This window comes from Mustela nivalis (genome assembly GCF_964662115.1).
Source record: "Mustela nivalis genome assembly, chromosome: 9".
Lineage (NCBI taxonomy): Eukaryota > Metazoa > Chordata > Mammalia > Carnivora > Mustelidae > Mustela > Mustela nivalis.
Window position 1 is genome coordinate 86,053,919 of NC_139028.1, and position 23,808 is coordinate 86,077,726.

At 38.5% G+C, this 23,808-nt stretch overlaps 1 protein-coding gene across 3 annotated transcripts in view; it reads right to left on the bottom strand.

The window, feature by feature from the left end:
• Window positions 1-1,428: 1,428 nt before the first annotated feature.
• The window catches only part of CCDC34 (coiled-coil domain containing 34), a 71,759-nt gene continuing 49,379 nt past the window's right edge, over window positions 1,429-23,808 (bottom strand). For 2 of the 3 annotated variants that reach the window (XR_014299076.1, XM_082684232.1), the window contains one exon: window positions 2,553-2,804. The gene's annotated coding sequence lies outside the window, so the exon portion shown is untranslated. Of the gene's footprint in view, window positions 2,805-23,808 lie in introns of all 3 variants that reach the window. The other variant, XM_082684233.1, reaches the window with a different exon arrangement.

Consider the following 23,808-nt stretch of genomic DNA (forward strand, 5'->3'; position numbering starts at 1 on the left):
AAGTGCTATTGAGACAATTACATGGTTTTTCTCCCTAAATCTTTTTCATGTCAAACCATGTTTGCATTCCTCTGATAAATCCAATTTTTTTCTTTAATTCCCTTTATTTATTTTACTCATACCCTCATCCATCTCCCCTCTGGCAGTCACCTGTTTGTTCTCTGTATTTAAGAGCGCCCCTTCTTTCTTTGTTTATTCATATGTTTTGTTTCTTAAATTTCACATATGAGTGAAACACATGGTATTTATCTTTCTCTCACTTATTTTCTTAGCATTACATCTTATAGGTCATCCATGTTGCTGTAAATGTCAAGATCTCATTCTTTTTATGGCTGAGTAATATTCCATTATATATATATATATTCCATTAAAAAATTCCATTTTATATATATATATAAAAATATATATATATAAAATGAAGGTTGATATATATATATCAACCTTCTTTATACATTTATCTATGGACACGGGTTGCTTCCATATCTTGGCAATTGTAAATAATGCAATTATGCATTATTTGCAATTATATTTGCAATTGTAAATAATGCAATTATGTAAATTATTATTTACAATAATAATTGTAAATAATGCTGCAATAAACATAGGAGTGCATGTATCTTTTTGATCTTTTTGAATTCATGTTTTTGTTTTCTTTGGGTAAATACTCAGGGGCAAAATTACTGAATCACATGGTAATTCTATCTTAATTTTTTGAGGAACCTCCATACTATTTTCCACAGTGGCTGTATCAGTTTCCATTTCCACTAACAGTGCATGAGAATTCCTTTGTCTCCACATCCTCACCAACATTTGTTGTTGTCTTTTTAATTTTAGCCATTCTGACAGGTGTGAGGTGATATCTCATTGTGGTTTTGATTTGCATTTCCCTGGGTGATTAGGGATATTGAGCATATAGTATTTTGCTTATTTATACACATATATTTATAAATGTGGTCAGTTCATAATCTTTCCTTCTGGTGGTCTCCTTGTATCAGTTGGAAAATGTTCCCTATTTTCTGCTCTTTGATAAAATTGGCATTAGTATATGTTTATTTGTTCCTTGAATGTTTAGCCAAACTAAACATGTTTAGTTTAGCCAATCTGGTCCTATGGAAGGACCAAGGGGTAAACTATTAACAACTGATTCCACTTCTTTAATGATAAAGACTGTACTCCTATTTCTATATCTTCTTGGGATAGTTTTCGTTAAGTCACATTTTTCTAGGACATTGATCATTTCTGTCTTTTTAAATCTATTGGCATAATACTATCTTCTTATTTATCTTTATTACAATCTGTAGTTATGAATCCCTTCTCATTTCTACACTACAGGGTTTTATGAACAATAAATGAGAAACCTGTTAAGCCCTAGTCACACTACCTGGAACAAAGAAAGTAGCTGTAATCAATAACCCCAAGCAGTAAGACTTATTGTTAGTACTGTTTATAGAGAACAGAACTAGTACCATACAATGAGGAGATAAATGATACACAGTTGTACTAAGGGGCCCCCCATTTCTTATGGAGGGAGGGATACTAATATATCCTATCTAGTGCCAATTAAAAAGAATTGTGCTCCTAAGTATATGTGTGTATGTGTGTGTGTTTTGTATTGTTCAGGAGAGGAACAGTTTCAGTAACTCTGGCACAAGAAGCATAGCATGTTCTAATGAGAGTTGGGTAACTAAGGCACCTTGCTGCTATTTCTGAGAAAGCAAGATATTGTACTAAGGGAGCCAAAACAATTTTTCATCTGTGATCTTATCATGAATTCTATCCCTCCCCACTAAAAAACTACCACCTAGGGGCCATTGGAAGACATGTGTTTGACTGGATTTAGGAATTATTGTGCTGAGACAGGAAAATAAACAAGAGTTTTCTTACACATTACCAAGTGTTGTTAAGGGACCAAAACACATTAGGAGACAAGGTCATATTGGATAAAACCAGCTGCTGAGAGAATCACACACTGGACAGGTAGGTTTTGGTGAGGAGAAAAGGAAGAGAAGAGGTAGTGAAGGGCCCAAAACCATAGGTTGATCCTGCCTGGGGGGGAGCCTTACATATCAGGTCAACTGTGGAACATCAAATAGGAAAGGTAGAATGGTCCTGAAAGGAGCATAGGAGAGGAAGACTGGAGTCCAAATTTGCCAGTTTTAAATTTTGTTTTAGGTGATAACTAAAGAAAAGGTAACTATTTTGGAAATTGGAATCATTTCTAAGATTCCTATCCAATGATGTGGTTGTGTGAAAATTCATGAGTAATCATAAATTCTTATCCTGAATTTCATCGAAAGCTTAAGTCAGGTTGAAAGTGAGGAAGAAATGCAGAATATCTCAAGCTCCTGGAATGAAGCAACATAAAGGACTTGTGGGCAGTGACTGTCCTGCCTTCTCCTGACTCACGCTCTGGCTGGCAGTGCCACTCTTAGCCTCACCCCAGGTTTATTCCTTGAGCCAGACGTTGAAGACTACCCTGCTGCACGAGGAAACTCCAAAGGTACTGGTAACCCCCAAGGGCTGGGCATGAACAAATCAGTTATTAAACAATATGTGTTATATCCATATTCTATTCAAGACAAAGGAATTGCTTCCAGTGAGTAAAACCAGGCCAGTACACAAAAGCCACAGAGAGACAACTGTTGACTGAAATTAGGAAAAACTTCCTAACAGAGGTGTTCCAGGATAGAATGTAACATACTAAAATCCCCATCATTCAGTGTGTTTCAAGCAGAGGCTGGCTTGTAGAAATTCAAGGAGGAGATTGGACCTGAAAGTTTACAATTCACTTCCATTTTCCAGTCCTATAAAATAGAAGAAATGACCAACAGTTACAATGAATTGACAGTTTACCCAAGAAAACAGAAATTGTGGAAATAATAACAGATCCAAAGCAACATAATAAACCAAATTAAAGGTCCAAAAACTTAGTAGAGAAGTACCAAAAATAGCTGTCCTGAAAAAATTCAAGAGACACCCCAAATTTCTTCATACCAAGGAAGATTCATCCCTTTGCATAAGCAATAATTAGACAGGATTCCTAGTAGTGAAGATAAAGGTAAAGTATGCAGATGATTCAGAGCCGGAAGAATTGCTACATAAGTTCTCAGGTAGTCCCCGCCAGATTCCTACTTACATGCAGTAGAGAACATGATACTTGCCAATAAATATTAATAATGACCTTAAATAAACAATTGCTTTGCCATCTTCTAAGAAAAAGCAGATATGCTTGAATTCTGTTCTCTGCATTTGTGCACACTACAGTTCTTTTCTCAAAATTTTGCACTGCATTATGTTAGAATTCAAAGTCATGGCTTACCAAACTTAATTGTTAATTCAGAAGATAGGATCCATGACCTCATGATTTCCCATGGGCTTAGTATCATTACTTACTCTTTTTTCATTTCTGACAGTGCCTGCAGATCAGATTAGAGGTATTCTTAATCCTACTGACATGAGTCAGCTTGAAACAGGAAAGAGAGATAAAAATTAACGAGGGCCTTGTTACTCGGTGTGGTCCAAAGACCAACAGCAATGTTACCACCTAGGAGCTCTGCAACATAGCAGAACCTCAGCTCTTACCACCCCACTCCCAGATTTGCTAAATCAGAATCTGCATTTTAACAAGATTCCCCCATGAAACAAAAGCAAAAATAAACTATTGGAGACTTCATCAACATAAAAAGTTTTAGGGTAAAATAAATTTAAAAAAAAAAAAAAAAGCTTTTAGGGGCACCTGGATGGCTCAGTCAGTTGACCATTCAACTTTTGGTTTCCATTCAGGTCATGATCTCAGGGTCGCAGGATCAAGCCCTGAGTAGGGCTCCACACTCAGCACAGAGTATGCTTGAGTTTCTCTCTCCCTCTCCCTCTGCCCTTCCCTCCCACTCTTTCTCTTTCTAAAATAAATAAATAAATCTTAAAAAAAAAAAAGCTTCTACATAGCAAAGGAAACAATCAACAAAATTAAAAGGCAATCTATGGAATGGGAGAGGCTAGTTGCAAAAGACATCTCTGATAAAGGGATAGTATCCAAAATCTTTTTTTTTTTTTAAGATTTTATTTATTTGTCAGAGAGAGAGAGAGAGGGAGAGCGAGCGAGCACAGGCAGACAGAATGGCAGGCAGAGACAGAGGGAGAAGCAGGTTCCCTGCTGAGCAAGAAGCCCGATGTGGGACTCGATCCCAGGATGCTGGGATCATGACCTGAGCTGAAGGCGGCTGCTTAACCAACTGAGCCACCCAGGCGTCCCTAGTATCCAAAATCTTAAAGAGCTTATCAAACTCAACACTCAAAAAACAAATAATCCAGTTAAGAAATCGGCAGAAGACATAAATAGACTTTTTTTCAAAGAAGACAAATAGATGGCCAACAGACATGTGAAAAGATGCTCAACATCACTCCTCATCAGGAAAATACAAATCAAAACCATGATGAGTTACTACCTCACGTCTGTCAGAATGGCTAAAATTAAGAACACAGGAAACAACAGATGTTCCCAAGGATGTGGAGAAAGGGGCACCCTCTTACATTATTGGTGGGAATCCAACTGGTGCAGCCACTCTGGAAAACAGTACAGAGGCTCCTCAAAAAGTTAAAAATACATTAAGTTTTAAAATCCTCAAAAAAGTTTAAAATACTATCCTATCAGGGCACCTGGGTGGCTCAGTGGGTTGGTCCTCTGCCTTCAGCTTGGGTTGTGGTCCCAGGGTCCTGGGATCGAGCCCTTCATCGGCTCTCTGCTCGGCGGAGAGCCTGCTTCCTCCTCTCTCTCTTTCTGCCTGCCTCTCTGCCTGCTTGTGATCTCTGTCTGTCAAATAAATTTTTTAAAAATATCTTAAAATACCACCCTATCACCCAGCAATTGTACTACTAGGTATTTATCCAAAGGATACAAAAGTACTGATTCAAAAGGGCTTATGCTGGATGCCTGGGTGGCTCGGTCAGTTAAGCGGCTGCCTTCAGCTCAGGTCATGATCCCAGGGTCCTGGGATTGAGTCTCACATTGGGCTTCTTGCTCAGTGGGAATCCTGCTTCTCCCTCTCCCTCTGCCCCTGCTCATATGCATTCTCTCTCCCTCTCTCTCTGTCAAATAAATAAATAAAATCTTCAAAAGGGCTTACGCACCTCAATGTTTATAGCAGCATTATCAACAATAGCCCAATTCTGGAAACAGCCCAAACACTCATCAACTGATGTATGGATAAGGAAGATGTGGTTTGTATATATATTCAATGGAATATTTCTCAACCATCAAAAAGAATGAAATCTTGTCATTTGTAGTAACATGGCTGGATCTAGAGTGTACTACACTAAGGAAAATACATCAGTCGGAGAAAAACAAATACTATGTGATTTCACTCATATGTGGAATTTAAGAAACAAAATAGATGAACCTAGGGGCGCCTGGGTGGCTCAGTGGTTTGGGCTGCTGCCTTTGGCTCGGGTCATGATCTCAGGGTCCTGGGATCGAGCCCCGCATCGGGCTCCCTGCTCTGCAGGAAGCCTGCTTCCCTCTCTCTCTCTCTCTGCCTGCCTCTCTGCCTACTTGTGATCTCCGTCTTTCAAATAAATAAATAAAAAAAAAATTAAAAAAAAAAATAGATGAACCTAGGGGAAGCAGAAAAAAAGAGAGAGGAAGGCAAACCATAAGAGACTCTTAACCATAGAGAACTAACTGAAGGCTGCTGGAGGGGACGTTAGGGGATGTGCCAAATGGGTGATCAGTATTAAGGAGGGCACTTGTGATGAGCACTGGATGTTATATGTAAGTGATGAATCACTGAATTCTACTCCTGAAACCAATATCACACTGTATGTGAACAAACTAGAATCTAAAAAACAACTTAAAAAATTAAACAGATTCCCCCATAATTCATATGTGCCTTAAAATTTGAGAAGTGCTAAACTAGAGAACAATGATTCTATTGCCTACCTTCTGACCTTCACCCCCTAAAAGCTTTAAGAAGAAACAGTAGGTTCTGGAAAACAAAAAAGGGAGATAATGACTCAGACTGTATTCATTAATGAAATCACTAATCAAGTATTTGCATTGTTTTAGAAAATTTCCTACTGCTAACATAGTACAGCTGTGCTTAAAACGGGCTGGCAGACCCTCTGGTTTGTTCTGACCCAAGTCAGCTGATGAGGGTCAGTTAGTCATTAGACGTCAGGGAAAAGGAGAAGAGAGACTTCCACAAGTGCCTGTACCTGGAGAGGTGGCTGTTTGTCATAAGCTACTGTCAACAAGTCTAGCAGGGCCTCATGCTTTATTACCTGCAACCTCCTGCCTCTTTGTCCATGGAGGCAAAACCTTTCTGCTGGGGTAACTTCTGAGACACCAGTAGCCCCAGAGAAGACATGGATGTAGTAGGAGAGGGATTTTTCAGCATCCAGATGTGGAAAATGTATAAAACAAAAATAAAGTATTTCCTAGAACACTTCCTCAATTCAAAAAGGCCACTGATCACAGGAAACAACCTAGATTTAAGACAGCTTTTTAGGAGGGGTGGTCAACAGTTCTTTAAATAAATCAAACATGATTTCGTTTTTAAAAAGTAAAATTGAGGGCGCCTGGGTGGCTCAGTGGGTTAAGCCGCTGCCTTCGGCTCAGGTCATGATCTCAGGGTCATGGGATCGAGTCCCACATCGGGCTCTCTGCTCAGCAGGGAGCCTGCTTCCCTTCCTCTCTCTCTACCTGCCTCTCCGTCTACTTGTGATTTCTCTCTGTCAAATAAATAAATAAAAATCTTTAAAAAAAAAAAAAAAGTAAAATTGAGGAGGGCAGTGTTCATGAGAGTATATCCTAGAATCAAGAAAATTTGGTACATCTGTGCCTGACAGTCTCATTGGCCAGTTTTGGTAGCAGGTATTAGCAATTAAGTCTTTACAAATAAGTATTTACATGCAAATGCACATGGGAAAAAAACGATGGTCATTTTCTTTTTTTAATTTCATCTATTTATTTGACAGAGAGAGAGATCACAGTAGACAGAGAGAGAGGGAAGCAGGCTCCCCGCCCAGCAGGGAGCCCGACGCGGGACTCGATCCCAGGACCCTGAGATCATGACGATGGCCATTTTCTGCAGTCATCTGTTTCACTGCAGGACTGAAATTCAACCCAGAGGGCAAGAAGGAAGAAAAATATCAAGACCCAACCTTCTCCAAATACATTTGGATTGAAAATCAGATAGATACAAGAGCTTTGTGCTCCTACGAAACTGTGCCTGGCCTTATGTGGGGCCTGAATCTGGTCACCTAACGTCCCCTACTTCATAAAGAAAAACCATCTGACCATGGGGTGTATATTCATGGGCTGCAGAGGATGTGGTATTGGTCAGAAGCAGAGAGAGAAACTGAGTTCCTACAAGGGGACAAAAATTGCTCCAAAACAAATTGTAAGTCAGCAAGATTCTGAGTCCCTAATGTACAAGCTTAGCTTCTTTCCCTGACAGCTCTTCCTTTAAACTGTTCTGGGTCCTCTGGTGTAACAGCCACACTCTTTCCAATAGGGAAGCTCTAATAGGAGAACTGCAGAAAGTGCCACCAGGAAATGCAAATTAACACTAGGCCAAAGGTAGACAATGGACTTCCCCATCCTCCTGGGTACAAATATCCTCAAACCACCATTGCCACATGTCATAGAATTTATAATGAATCATCTTTGTTGATGGAAAAGTGCATTCTTCCTATAGCCTTCTGGAAAGTTATTGTCTACCTTTTTTTTTTTCCACCAGGGAAAAACTCAGAAGGAATATTGGGCGGGAAAACCTGTGTCACAAGGAACTGTGGTTATATTTGCTTTTACACATTGTTCTCTAAAAAACAAAAAACAAACAAACAACAACAAAAGAAAAAAACAAAGACAAACCTAAATGCATAGCTATAAAATGCAAAAGTTTTTTTAAAGAATTTGTCATAGAGAACTTAAAATTTCAAGGAGAGACGCCCCTGGCTTTCTCTCCCCTGAATCCTAAAGCTCCCTCTAGTGACCAAGAACTTAACACCGCTACAGGTATAGATAGTAAACACTTTGTTAAGGCTTCTAGTTTTTAGAAAGTATCCTCAAGTTTCTATAGCATTTGCACGTAGGTCTGAGCATTCAACACAGAAACGTAAAAAATAAAAGTATCCTTTCTCCTGTTTAATGGACAAGAAACTGAGGCTCAAATGGGCCAAGGCGTGTAGAGTCACGTGACTCTAACAAGTGTGCTGGAGCTGGAGCTGGAGCTGGGCCTCCCATGTCCTGCTGCACTGCCTTGTGATCTGTGGCCACTGGGCAAAGTCATCCAAGACCATTCTCATGAAAGCACTCATGGAAGCCTTTTTAAGGGATCTACAGAAGTGATTCTTGACTTTCAGGAGGTCCCTTTGAGAATCTGATGAGAATTTTGGCCCAGACGTATACAGGAAATAGCTGGATCACCCTGAAGGGTGTCTACTGACTCTCTAAATTGCCAAGGACCCCACGTTAAAAAGTTACTGACATCTACTGGATATAATCTTGAGATATCAAGAACTCAGAGCATGAACTTTGAAGTTCTTTACTCTTTCCTTTAATTATGATGTTTTCCATGCTTATCCAGTTTCCTCTTCACCCCATTGTTCAGAATATTTACAAGGATTGAACAAATTAGTATATATTTGCTAACATTTAAGGAAAAGCCTGCGGATATTGCCATCAAGGCATCCTAACTTTCCCACAGGCATGCCTGGGATTAGTGGCAAACTGAGATGTTTCTAGGAAAGTAGTAATTTGAAAGCATTTTTTCAAATGTAAGAGCATACCACGGTCTCCCGAGCTGGCTCTGTAAAGAATCTAAAGAAGCAACATAGTGCATAATATATAGATGACTTTTTTCAGGGAACAAAAACCAGTATTGCCTCTAAATTTTCAACTCTTTTAATCCTAGCATTTCCAATGACTTTGGAAAAGCCCAAATCAACAGGGATGATCATGTAAGTCTTTTCCACATAAGCTCCATAAGGGTAGGGACCATGTCTATTTGGATCACTGTATTTCCAACATCCAACATAGCCACCAGCACTATAATACACTCAATAGATACTAGACAAATGACTATGTGAATGGTCATCTCTGGAAACTGCTCCTTTCCCTCCCTAATTAATTGGTGGCCTCTGATTACCTGAGACATTGAGCTAAAACAATCCACATAGACAATCTTAGGTTCCAGATCCTTGAATGTTCTGATGAAAAGTTCTGTCCTCTATTCTGTGACCCATGCCCACAGTTTACACTGTGTTATAAACAAACCTAAGCAATGATCACCACTTCATGCCTCAGCCCTCCCAGAAAGGATGGCACAGTTTAAAAGGGATATATTAATCTTTGAGTAAAATGCAGCACTCCCGTGACAGAACCACCCAGCCATCGAGGCTATTAGGAAGAAGTGAGGAAGATCTTTCTAGATCATCTCACACAACCTCTACTCATCACACCCTTCCCTCCCTCCAAGCTTTCACAGTGTAACTTCCCTCAGCTTCTCATCAACACTTCTCACCCGGTGAAATGTCACCCCAAAGATGTCTTCAGCTCTAGTAGTTAACAACTCTCACCTTTTCCATAGCAGAGTTCATAACTTTATGACCGTGCTAGATTCTTTAAAATATATGTTGTTGTCCCCTCCTCTTGCATATGCAGCAAGGCCAGCAAGTGGGGTAGGAGCTGCTCAACTCAAGAATGGACTACAGGGTGGGGCACCTAGGTGGCTCAGTAGGTTAAAGCCTCTGCCTTCAGCTCAGGTCATGATCTCAGGGTTCTGGGATAGAGCCCCGCATTGGGCTCTCTGCTCAGTGGGGAGCCTGCTTCCTCCTCTCTCTCTGCCTGCCTCTCTGCCTACTTGTGATCTGTCTGTCAAATAAATAAATAAAATCTTTAAAAAAAAAAAAAAAGAATGGACTACAGGGGAAGGGAAGTGGGAGAGAAATGTAAAGATGATGGCCGGGGAAGTACTCAGCTGACATTGCTGACTTTTGAAGCTGGCTTTGAAGATGGATGGGGCCATGAGCCAAGAAATGCAGGCAGCCACTAGAAGCTGAATAGGCAAGTAGAGGGATTTTCCCCTGATGCTCCCAGAAAAGAAGACACCCTGGCAAACATCTTGATCCCAGCCCAAGGAGAGCCATGTCAGACTTCTGACCTCCAGAATTGCAGAATAATACATTTGTGTTGTTTTAAGCCAAAAAAAAAAAGGGGGGGGAGGACTGTTTCACCCTCCGGTTTATCCTGCTTACCTTGATTCTCACAAATCCAATTTTTTCAGCAGTTACTGACAATATCCCTATGAAAACACAGAGCTTCTCAATAAAGAATTACTGCCTAAGTCACAGTGAAGTTGTGATTTCATGTGCAGATGGAGTCTCAGCATAGCATTGACTTTTCCCAGCTGCCCTCTTGGGTATTATATTTAAATCGAAGTTTGTCAAAATTTTGAGCACAACCTTTGGGATTTTTGTTATATCAAAGCAGCACCTGAGCTAATATTTACTAAATACCCTTCTCTGAGTTGACTCAACTTTAAAACAGTGTTTTGCTCTTTAAGTAATATCCATCAAATATTAGGTGTGATGTGATAATTGCTTTTTCTTAAAATATATCAAAATAACAACAAAACTATAAATGGAGAAAACCTTTACATTAAAATAAATTCATAGCTATCAAAATTTACAAACAACTCTATGTTCCCAGGAAAATTGCCTCTAGGTATCCTCAGTGATGTGGCTATTCCACTTTGTGAAATACTTTTCAACATTTTGCTCTCACCCTCCCCATGCCTCTACCCAAACTTAATTTTCACTCTCAGCAGAATAGCTGAATATACAACAGGTCCCCAAATGGGAACTCACTTGACTTCTCTGTTCTCTGCCCCTGCTTCCTGTTCCACTAAACTCCTACTCCACAATTCTTCTAGGAGAACTACTAGGTTTTGCTAGATGTCTTTGGAAGTTGAGTCAGGTTTTTGTGAGAGAAAAAGGTTCCACCCATTTGTTTACCTAAAAGGGAGTTCTTCCTGGCCATTTTGCCTAGTGATGCTATCTAAAGATCAAAAAGATCAGTTCACTGAAGTGCTAGAATGAAGATTTCCAACATGTAGTTACTAGTCTCATGTGGTGATTTGAACTTAAGTTAACAGAAGTGAAATAAAATACACAAAGATAAACTCAAAATGGATAAAAGACCTCAACGTGAGAGGAATCCATCAGAATCCTAGAAGAGAACATCGGCAGTAACCTCTTCGATAGCCACAGCAACTTCTTTCAAGATATATCTCCAAAGGCAAAGGAAACAAAAGCGAAAATGAACTTTTGGGACTTCATCAAGATCAAAAGCTTCTGCAGGGCAAAGGAAACAGTCAACAAAACAAAGAGGCAACCCACGAAATAGGAGACGATATTTGCAAATGACAGTACAGACAAAAGGTTGATATCCAAGATCTATAAAGAACTTCTCAAACTCAACACACACAAAACAGATAATCATATCAAAAAATGGGCAGAAGATGGGGCGCCTGGGTGGCTCAGTGGTTAAGCTGCTGCCTTCGGCTCAGGTCATGATCTCAGGGTCCTGGGATCGAGTCCCGGATCGAGTCCCGCATCGGGCTTTCTGCTCAGCAGGGAGCCTGCTTCCCCCTCTCTCTCTGCCTGCCTCTCCGACTACTTGTGATTTCTCTCTGTCAAATAAATAAATAAAATCTTTTAAAAAAAATGGGCAGAAGATATGAACAGTCACTTCTCCAATGAAGATATACAAATGGCTATCAGACACATGAAAAAATGTTCATCATCACTAACCATCAGGGAGATTCAGATTAAAACCACATTGAGATACCACCTTACACCAGTTAGAATGGCCAAAATTAGCAAGACAGGAAACATCGGGTGTTGGAGAGGATGTGGAGAAAGGGGAACCCTCTTACACTGTTGGTGGGAATGCAAGTTGGTGCAGTCACTTTGGAGAACAGTGTGGAGATTCCTCAAGAAATTAAAAATAGAGCTTCCCTATGACCCTGCCATTGCACTACTGGGTATTTACCCCAAAGATACAGATGTAGTGAAAAGAAGGGCCATCTGTACCCCAATGTTTATAGCAGCAATGGCCACAGTTGCCAAACTGTGGAAAGAACCAAGATGCCCTTCAACGGATGAATGGATAAAGGAAGATGTGGTCCATATACACTATGGAGTATTAAGCCTCCATCAGAAAGGATGAATACCCAACTTTTGTAGCAACATGGACGGGACTGGAAGAGATTATGCTGAGTGAAATAAGTCAAGCAAAGAGAGTCAATTATCATATGGTTTCACTTATTTGTGGAGCATAACAAATAACATGGAGGACATAGGGAGATGGAGAGGAGAGGGGAGCTGAGGGAAATTGGAAGGGGAGGTGAACCATGAGAGACTATGGACTCTGAAAAATAATCGAGGGTTTTGAAGGGACGGGGGTGGGAGGTTGGGGAATCCAGGTGGTGGGTATTAAGGAGGGCATGTATTGCATGGAGCACTGGGTGTGGTGCAAAAACAATGAATTCTGTTATGCTGAAAAGAAATTTAAAAAAAAAAAGTAAAAAAAAATAAGTGAAATAAAATGAAAAATTCAGTTCGTCAAGATATTACGCACATTACAAACATTCAGTTATTGGCACATGTGGCAATGGCTGCCATATTGGACAACTCAGATATGGAGCGTCATTTTTACATTAGGCAATACTGTTCTCAAAAAATTAAATTTCAATGATATTTTTAGAAAGAGTTCATCAGACTTTAATTCCATCAAGCTTTCCACTGTATCTTCTCACCCATACGTCTAACTGAAATCATACCTGCAACTGTTCTCATTATTTTGCTTTCTGTGCTGCTCTCAGAATAGGGGTTGCCCTTCTTTCTGTTCAAGAAATGTCTGTTTGCTTGTGCTCTGAAGACGACCGAATGTATTGCCTCAAGGATCTTACTCCATGAATTAAGCTCTCTTTAGCTTGTTTCTACCTTAATTAAGTTGTGAAATTCACCATGCATAAAAGAACATATAAGCACATCTGTTTGGGCTAAATAATCATAGAAATACAAGCCCATGTGTGCCCATCACCCAGGTCAATAGAGCACTGTCAGTACCTTCAAATGGGGATACTTGGTGTACACCTCCATTGTCTCTCCCTCCCACCCAAGAGTAAACGCTAGCCTTTCATTATAGTTTTAACACCTATGTATGGAGACTTAAGCAACGTATTGTTTAGTTTTAAATTTCATGTAAATGAAATCATACTGGTTATATTTTGTGAGGCATTTCTTTTGCTCAGTATTATGCTTCTGAGATTTACCTCTTTTGGTGTGTATATAGTGGGAGTTCCTTTATTTTCACTTTTGTTGAGTATTTCATTTCATGATAACTCACAAGATTCCTTCACTTTTATATCTGTATAGTATTTCTATTACATGGCTAATCTACAATTTATTTATATGTTATTACTGTTGGATATCTGAGCTATTTTCAGCTTGTATTTATCATAAGCAATACTATTTAGACATTCCTGTAGTTGTGTCCTACTACATATTAAAGCTTTCTTTTAGGGAAATGGCTTTCAAAAAATTTTTAACACAACTCATAACAAGAAATATATTTTACAACATAATCCAACATTATTAATAGAATACAAAACCTTACTAACAGCAATCCAAAACCTTAGCAAAATAATACACCACCTTATCATCCGCAATACATCCCAATATTTTCTATTTCTATTCTGTTCTGTTTAATTCTATCATATTCTTGTCTACATTTCTTGTTTTTGTTTTTAAGGCTGATTCACCCACCAGTGTGATCTGACTGTAATAAAAAAAAAATTTTAAATGGCTTTAGGACATAAACCTAGGAATAACACTGTTAGGTTGCAAAGCATGTACAGATTTTAACTGTCCTAGGTAATGTAAACCATGTTCCATGGCACTCTCTCAATTTATACTCTCTTCATCAGGACATATAAGTTACATTGTTCCAAGGCCTTGCTAAATTGGTGACAAATGAACTTTATGTTTTTTTCAGTGTTCCAAAATTCATTGTTTATGCACCACACCCAGTGCTCCATGCAATATGTGCCCTCCTTAATACCCAACCACCAGGCTCATCCAAGCCCCCCCCCCAAACCCCTCAGTTTGTTTATCATATAAACTTTAAAAATTTTTTCTCATTTGTTGATATTACATGGTAGCACATTGTAGTTGCATTTCCATAGTTACTAATAAGATAGAGCATATTTTCCTGTTTATGGACCATTTGTGTTTCTTCCTCCCTGAAATACCTGTTTATATATTTTGGCCATTTTTCTATTAGGTTATCTACATCTTATATATTCATAGAAGTCCTTTAAAATTTTTGAAGTGCTGATCCTTTTTGTAAATGAATTACAAATATTATGACCCACTTCGTGGTTTGTCCTTTGACTTTGTTCAATATGGTTTTTAATGAACTGCAATTATGAGAAATATAGTTGAATTTATCAGTCTTTTCCCCCTGTGAATTGCATTGTTTGTTCTTTAATGTTTTAAAAACTCCTTCTGTATCAGAAGGTTGTATTAAACTACATAGTCTTCTAAAATCTCTATGCTTATCCTTTCACAGCTAATTCTTTCACCCACCAAAAATTGATTTTTATGTATGGTACAAGGTAGGGATATAATTTTGTTTTTTAATCTTCATGGATCTTTCCAGCACCATTTATTATATGGTTGATCTTTTCTTCAGTGAACTGCAATGACTTCATCATGAATCAAGCTTGCATGCATTATTCGGTTTGTTTCTATGCCCTCTATTCTGATCCATGCATCCATTTGTCTATCTCTGGATCAATACAATGTCTGAGTCACTATAGCTTTATGATGTCCTAGATCTTGGTAAGGCAAGCCCCTCCACACCTTGTTCTTCATAAGTTTCTGGGCTACTTTTGAACTTTCCTTTCCTTGTGTCTTTTTTTAATTTTAAGACACTATTGAAGTGCAGTTGAGATTCAACAAACTGTACATATTTAAGATATATAATCTGATAAATTTTGACATATGTATACAACTGTGAAACATCACCACATTCAAAATAATGGAAATATGCATTATCACCTCCCCCAAATTTTCTTTTTGTGAATCCTCCTGAAAGAACTACCTTGCCAATCCCAAAACCCCATCCTCAAGCAACCACCACTTTTTGTCAGTATAGATTAGCTTGCATTTTGTAGAAATTTACATAAATGAAGTTATATGGTATATATTCTTTTTAGTCTAGCTCCTTTTACTAAGTATAAAATTACATTGAGGTCCATCCATATTGTGTGTCTATAGCATATTATTTGTTCAAACTGCTGAGTAGTATTCCATTGTGTAATATAGCTATTTGTTTATCATATAATGATGGACATTTCCAGGTTTTGGCTATTAAATATCCTTGAGTCTTCTAATACAGTAAAGTTATTTGGAAACTATTTGATTCTGTTGGTCTTGCTGTTAAGGCTTGCCATGTGGGAAAATGGAAGCATTTATTCTCAGACTAATTTTGTCCCGCTACTGAGGCAAAGTTCTTCTGAGTACTCCACTGAATGAATTAATGATAGTGAGATTTTGGACTCTGGTTGGTGGAAGCAGGAACCATCACTATATGGGCCTTGGGAATTGTATCCTGCAATCCTTTTGGGTGTTTTTTCCCCTCAGCCTCAGGTAGTTCCCTCTACCTAAAACTCTACCTGAAATCTGCACATCGTATGTACGGATCAGTACTTAACTGAAAACTTGAGGGGGACTCTGCAGATCTCCAAAGTCCTCTTTCTGTTCGGTTCTGCCCTCTCTGGTATGCCTCCCTGCAATGTCTGTCACATTTGCTTCCCCAGATTTCCAGCTCCATCTCTTTAATTCAGGCTTGGGTTCTACCCCTGCACATGAGCTGAAAAGCCTCTCCAGGCAGAGAATTAGAGCAATTGTAGGGCTCATCTGGCTTGTTTCCCATCACTCGGAGATCACTCTCCTTCGTTACAATCTGAAAAATTGTTGTTTCATGTATTTTTCCCCATTTTTAAAAAGTTATTCCTGGTGAGAGGATATATCTGGTCCCTGTCACTCCATTCCCTCTTGAATGGAAGCAAAAGTCTGGAAGTCTTCTGGTATATTTTGTGACTTTTAACTGTGAGCTGCAAGTTTTCCCTAGGACTTTGGAGTAATTCTCTGAAACTTGATCTAGAGTTTATTTTCTTGAGAAAGGATTTGTATTTGCTTTTGTCAGTGAGTTGAAAACTCTATCAGTTAAGGACCACTTTAAAATTAAATTCTTCACTTGACTTGTGCAAACAAGAAATTCTCAAGCAGTATTCCCTGCCTAGACTCAACACCATTGTTAAGACAGAAAGCTTTCTTACTACCTCCTTCTGCATGGCAAAGTTCATTTCTTATTCACCTTTATACAGAGCCTTGGGAGTCCCAGCTTTGTGCTACATGGGCAGGACCTACATGTTAGGTCTTGTCTCCCTCACTCCATGGAATCAGCAAAAGAAAAGTTCATCTCCAGAATTCAGACACACTATTCTGATGCGCTGACAGAATCAGGACTTCATTTGTACCTCTTCTTTTCTACTAACTCCCTCTCAGCAGCCAATAACACATTCAGTAGCTATAGCCATTACATACTCACTTGATTATGGATCTTCTCTTAGCTACAGCCTTCTTTCACATCTGCCAAGTTCTTAAAAGGTGCTGTCCACAGCTGTCTGTTTTCTAATCTTTAATTCATGCTTTAACCTATTGTAGTCTGTATCGTCCACTAGGTCTCCAATAAAACTGGTTTTTAGAAAGCCAACAATGATGACTTCCTTCTCCAAATCCAATGGACACTTCTTATTCTATCTTACTTAAATAATCTGTACTATCTGGCATTTTGATCACTCTTTTCTTTTTGGCTTCTTTTACATCATTCTTTCTAATTCTACTTCCACCTCCAATTTCTTCTCACTGGATTCTCTTCTTTTGTTCATTTCTTCCCAATGCTCTAAAAAGAGTATCTCCAAGTGATGGTAAACAAGCCAGATGAGCCCTACATTGCTCTAGTTTACTACTTGGAGAGATATTCCCCAGATTTTCTCTTTGTGGCATTATCTTTCACCACGTCTCATGAACCATGTACTATCAGCTGCCAAAACTGGAACCATTCATTTTCTCTTTCTCCCTCCTTAGTAAAAATCTTACTTGCATTGGCACAATGCTGCCCAGAATGACCTATACCCCAGACTTGCTAGCATTTATACAGGAAGCATTTAAACATGACTACCTTACAGCCAAGAATGTAAAGATGTTATATGGGGTTTTCAGGAATACTACTTAAAGTAAGTAGTATTTACTACTTACTTTACTACTTTACTACTGGGAAGCGCCCTTCTCAGAGGTGTTTCTCTCTTTCTTCTATCTTCTGTCCTGCAACATGTACATGATAACTGGAGATCTAGCATCCATCTTTTTTTTTTTTTTAAAGATATTATTTATTTATTTGACAGAGAGAAATCACAAGTAGAGAGGCAGGCAGAGAGAGAGAGAGGGAAACAGGCTCCCTGCTGAGCAGCGAGCCCGATGCGGGACTCGATCCCAGGACCCTGAGATCATGACCTGAGCCGAAGGCAGCAGCTTAACCACTGAGCCACCCAGGTGCCCTCTAGCATCCATCTTGAACAAGACTTTGAAACCGGAAGCTATGTAGTAAGATGATAAAGCAAAAATATAGGAGCATGGCTCTCTACTGACCTCAGGGAGCCTATCAGCCTAAACCATCTACCTCTGGACTTCTTTTATGGGAGAAAAGTGAACTTCTGTGTTTAAGCCTCTGTTATTCTGGAGGATAGGGGAGGGTTATAAACAGCAAGTCAAGGCTGAAGTAACACATCTGCCAACTCTCAAACTTAGTCATAGAAGATTCTTTTTCTTCCTTGCCTCCCTCATTAAATATATCCTGCTAACTTTGACCCCTAAATATCTCTCAAATCTTCCCTCCCCTCTCATTTCATGCTACCCGAGTTTACTTCAAGATCTCAATGTTTTTTGCTTAGACTAACACAGTGACCACTGAAGCAGGTTTTCTTTCTTTTTTTTTTTTCTTAATATATTTTATTCATTTATATGAGAGAAAGCACAAGTCAGGGCGAAGGGGCAGAGGGAGAAGCAGGCTCCCTCCAGGGAACCTGACATGGGGCTCTACCCCAGGACCCCAGGATCATGACCTGAGCGGAAGGCAGATGTTTAACTGAGACACCCAGGTGCCCCTGAAGCAGGTTTTCTAAAACATAAACCTACCTTGTCTTTCAACCATGTAAAACCTATGCACACCCATAACCTATGGAATAAAATCTAAAATCCTTAGTATTGCTTCCTTGGCCCTTGCCTATCAAGGGCCTTGCCTATCAGATATCTGCCTTCTTTTCCTTCTCTTCCATTTCAAACCTTATTGCCAATAACATATTTTATATGATGGGTTTTTATTTATTAAACAAATTGGTTTCATGCTTCTATGCCTTTGCACATATTGCCTGTTTTCCACAGGATGTCTTTCTCCTTTTGTTCACCTTTTGTCCTTTAACTTCCTATTCACATATCAGCTCATTAAGCTAGTCTTCTTTGATGCACCCCATCTCTCTCCAGCGTTTCTTTCACTCTGCCATCTCCACATCGTGTACATATTTACAACACTGAGTTTATTATGTAATAATTTTTGTTTATATTTTTGCCTTCCCTCCTACACATATGAGTTCTGAGAATGGGAAATACCCCACTGATCTCTGCATGCCCAGCAAATAGTGAAGTGGAATTCCTAGCTAATTACATATGTGTAAAAGTCAATAAAATTGTGTTTTACAAAGATTATGCAGAAATTAATAAGTGAAGCATAGTAATAATGATTTTCAAGAAAGAGTGTTTTCTCTAAAAACTAAAGAGCCGGGTAACAGAGTTTTGATAAATTTGATATAGACCAAAGTCAGCAGAAAAAGGAACATAATAGTAATATCCACCCAGTGGTGGTATTGAACAAATTCTACAAGCCTGTTCTCATAAAGGGCTTAGTTAGTAAGGTGCTTGAACATACTTCAATTGTGATTATTATTAATGTGTAATTGTGCCACAGAGCACCCCCAAAAAAGTTATGGATGCTGTTACAGAAATCGTGTGGCAGAAAGATATCTAAACACTTTTAAAGATTCTGCTGGGAAATTAGTTTCACAAAAGTAAAAAAAAATAAGTTTTCCTTCCTAAAAATGAGTTCAGTACATAGCTTCCTGAAGTGTTAGGGTTATTGCTTGAGATTGGAAGATAGCCACTTACTTGCATGAGCCCATTTCATCACTGAAATTAGAGCCATAAACCTAGCTGTGTGATCCACCTTTTTTTTTTTTTTAAGATTTTATTTATTTGACAGAGAAAGACACAGTGAGAGAGGGAACACAAGCAGGGAGAGTGAGAGAGGGAGAAGCAGGCTTTCCACCGAGCAGGGAACCCCATGCGGAACTCGATCCCATGACCCTGGGATCATGCTCTGAGCTGAAGGCAGACACTTAATGACTGAGTTCTTTTTAACCTGCATGAAGAGCCAAAACTCTGACTCTCCTTCAAGAACTCAAACCAGATTTCCAAGAAGTTGAGCTTGGGTATTTGCTTGCATTTTATATAAATGTATAAACAAAGCAATGTTTTAGAAGAATCTGGGAGGAGTGTGCGTGGGAATTGAAACAACGGACACATTGTCTAGGTTTTCTCTGGTATGAGAGATTAAAGGAATGATCGTAGCTTCACACATACTGCATGTTTGTGCAGTAATTATGCTTTACAATTGGTTCTGGTTTCTCCATTAATGCCAAAGATTCCTTTTTAGAATGTGAGAAATCTTTTTGGCTCCAGCATACCAGTTACAAACATTCTTTGGTCTTTTTATGCTTAATGATAGTGTTTTAAAAGCTATACTTTGTATAAATCTGGTGTGTGTGTGTGTGTGTGTGTGTGTGTGTGTGTGTTGGGGCCATGGATAGGGCTGGGATATAGGGGAAGAAAAGAGAAAATCGGGTTTGGAGGACTATGTTTTAAAAGTAACTCACATGGCAACCATTCACAGTCAAAAAAGAGACAACAAAATGTCAAAAGAAAAACAGTCCCAAAACACAAGTTTAGAATTCTTACTGATGAAATTCATTTAGGTGACAACAAAACCTCATTACACACATGCATGGGGTATATATCTAGCTATAATTATCTACTATTCTTCTTGATTTGCATAAGAACATCCACTTGACTGGCCCCAATGATGAAAAAGTAGCAGCTACTTTTGTTTTAATGTATCCCACACAACAGAGTTGAAATTGAATTTGCTAAAAATTAGCTTATCCTTTTTTATTTCATTCTGATACATAGGTTTAGAACATTCTAAATGAGTCTGGTATCTTTTCTACTTTTGTCCTTTTCCAATATTTATTAGTAAAGGTATCATGAAAAAAAGGGTGAATTACTGTTATTCTGATATATTTTCCTTTTTTAATCTTTATTTTTCTTTTAGAGGGAGAGGAAAGGAAGGGATAGAGGGAGAGGGAGAGAAATACTTTTTTTTAAGTTTTTGTTTTGTTTTGTTTTGTTTTTGTTTTTTTATTGGAGAGAGACAGAGAGCAGCGCTATGGAGAGAGAGCACAGTTGCGGGGAGAGGCAAAGGGAGAGAGAGAAGCAGACTCCCCACTGAGCAGGGAGCCTGATGTGGGGCCCAATCTCAGATCCTGGGATCATGACCTTAGCCAAAGGCGGACACTTAACAAGTGAGCCACCCAGGTATCCTGGTAGAGAGAGAATCTTAAGCAAGCTCTACACGTAGCATGGAGCCCAGTGCAGAGCCCAATATGGAGCTCAATCTCATGACCCTGAGATCATAAGCTAAACTGAAATCAAGAGTCCAATGCTTCACCAACTGAGCCATCCAGGCACCCCCACCCCCCACCACTTTCTTTAGGTAATAATAACATAGCTACTGTTATCAACACCTATTATATATCAGGTGTTATGCTAGGTATTTTCAAACACAGTTCTATCACTAACTAGCAAATTATCTTCTCCACACTAATATTTCCTTTTTCTTTATTTTTTAGTCAAGTATATTTAACATATAGTGCCATACTAGTTTCAGGAGTACAAGTCTATACATTTCTCAATGGTCATCAAGATAAGTATATTCCCTTCATCTGTTTTACCCATTCTATACCCACCTCCCCTCTGGAAACCAACAGTTTGTTCTCTGACTTTAAGAGTCTGGCTTTTCATTTATCTCTTTATTTCCTTTTTTGTTCATTTGTTTCTTAAATTCTACATATGGGTGAAGTCACTTGATATCTGTCTTTCTCTTACTTATTTCACTTAGCATTATACCTCTAGGTCCATCCATGTTGTTCTAAATGGCGTGACTTCATTCTTTTTATGGTTGAGTAATATTTCATTACACACACACATCTTTATTCATCCTACTGTGGATGGATACTTGGGTTGCTTCCATATTTTGGCTATCGTAAATAAACAATTTACAACAAATGTAATTTTTTGCAAATTATTTTTACAAGTTAACTGCTATTGTTGCAAATTTATAATAAACTGCTACAATAAACACATGGGTGCTTATATTTTTTGAATTAGTGTTTAGTGTTCTACCAATACCCAGTAGTGGAAATACTGGACCATATGGTAATTCCACTTTTAAATTTTTGAGAAACCTCCATACCATCTTCATAGTGGCTGCACCAATTTGTATTCCCAACAGTGCACAAGGGTTCCTTTTCCCTCTGCATCCTTGCCAACACTTGTTATTTCTTGTCTTCTTTATTTTAACCATTCTGACAGGTGTAAAGTGATACCTCATTATGGTTTTAATTTGCATTTCCCTGATAATTAGTATTGTTGAGCATTTTTTCACTTTTCTCTTGGCTATCTGTATGTCTTCTTTGGGAAAATGTCTACTCAGGTCCTCTGCCAATTTTTAATTAGATTATTTGTTATTTTTGGTGTTGAGTTGTATAAGTTCTTTATATGTTTTGAATATTAACCCCTTATTGGATACATTATTTGCAAATATCATCTCCCTTTCAGTAGGTTGCTTTTTTGTTGATGGTTTCCTTTGCTATGCAGAAGCTTTTTATTTTGGTGAAGTCCAAGTAGATTAATTTTGCTTATCTCCCTCGCCAGAGGAAACATCCAGAAAAATGTTTCTATGGCCAATGTCAAAGAAATTGCTATGTTTTCTTCTAAGAATTTTATGATTTCAGGTCTCTCATTTAGGTCTTTAATCTATTTGATTTTTTTTTTTTTTATGGTGTAAGAAAGTCGTCCAGTTTCATTCTTTTGGAAATAGCTGTCCAGTTTCCCCAGCACCATTTGTTGAAGATGCTCTTTTTCTCATTGCCTATTCTTCCTCCTTTGTCATAGATTAACTGACCATAAAAGCATGGGTTTGTTTCCAGACTATCTATTCTGTTCCACTGATCTATTTTTTGTGACAGTACCATACTATTTTGACATACACTAATGTTTCCTTGAGCATAAGAATCTATATAATAGGGCGCCTGGGTGGCTCAGTGGGTTGAGCCGCTGCCTTCGGCTCAGGTCATGATCTCAGGGTCCTGGGATCGAGTCCCATATCGGGCTCTCTGCTCAGCGGGGAGCCTGCTTCCCTTTCTCTCTCTGCCTGCCTCTCCATCTGCTTGTGATATCTCTCTGTCAAATAAATAAATAAGATCTTTAAAAAAATAATAATCTATATAATAAAAGTACATACACAATGGAGTTGTAAAAATTAATATAAATTACTTAGAATAATAAGCCTGGTATATAATAAGCACTCAGTAAATGTTCAGTATTATTATTTACTATTATTTAAGTTAATCCTTGTAATACATCATAAACTCTAGGTAAATGTTTAGTATTACTATTATTTGCTATTATTTAAATTAATTCTCAGAACCACCTTTTGAAAAAGATATTATGATCCCATTCTACAGATGAGAACATAGAGGCTCTGAGGCTAAGAAAGTGCTCAAAGTCACCCAGCTAATAAGCATCACAGCTGGAATTTGAACCCATTTCTGCATGTCTTTCAAGGCCGTGCTCTACATTATCCTACATTGCCTCCTCAACATGCCAGTCTTTCACTCTTACCTTAGGCATGGTTTCTTAACCCCTTTGTGCCTCAGTTTCTTCATTTATAAAATGGAAATAATAATAGTGCTACTTAGAGTAAGCACTCAAATAAATATTATTATTCTGATGTTTGTCCTAGCAATGACATTGCTTTCTAAGACTTAGGGCTACCTTAAAACCTCCTATGCAAGATAAGAAAAAAAAAAAAAAATGACTGACTATACAGTAAAGTGATGACTAATTTTAACCTCATCTTTCACCCAGTGACATGATTATTACACTAACGGTCCTTTTAATCTGCTTAACATTTTATTCCTGAATTTCTCTTTGAACCTCTCTTGGAGGAACCTTAACATCTTTATGTAAAAATAACAGACCCAAACCACCTGAAATAACAAAAGTGGGGATTTTTTTTTTTAAAGGGGATCTGTTTGTTCTGGAATACCATAAAAGAAGTCTGCTAATTCAGCAGATTACTAGCTTCAAAGCAGTTCAACTTGACCAACTTGGAAGCCAAAACAGTCCTCTTGGTCAGCATACAAATGTGAATGCAACAACTAGCCTGACAAGTGCATTATAAAAGTTGTATGTAAGAGAAAAGAGTAAAGTAGTGTCCAGGGAAAG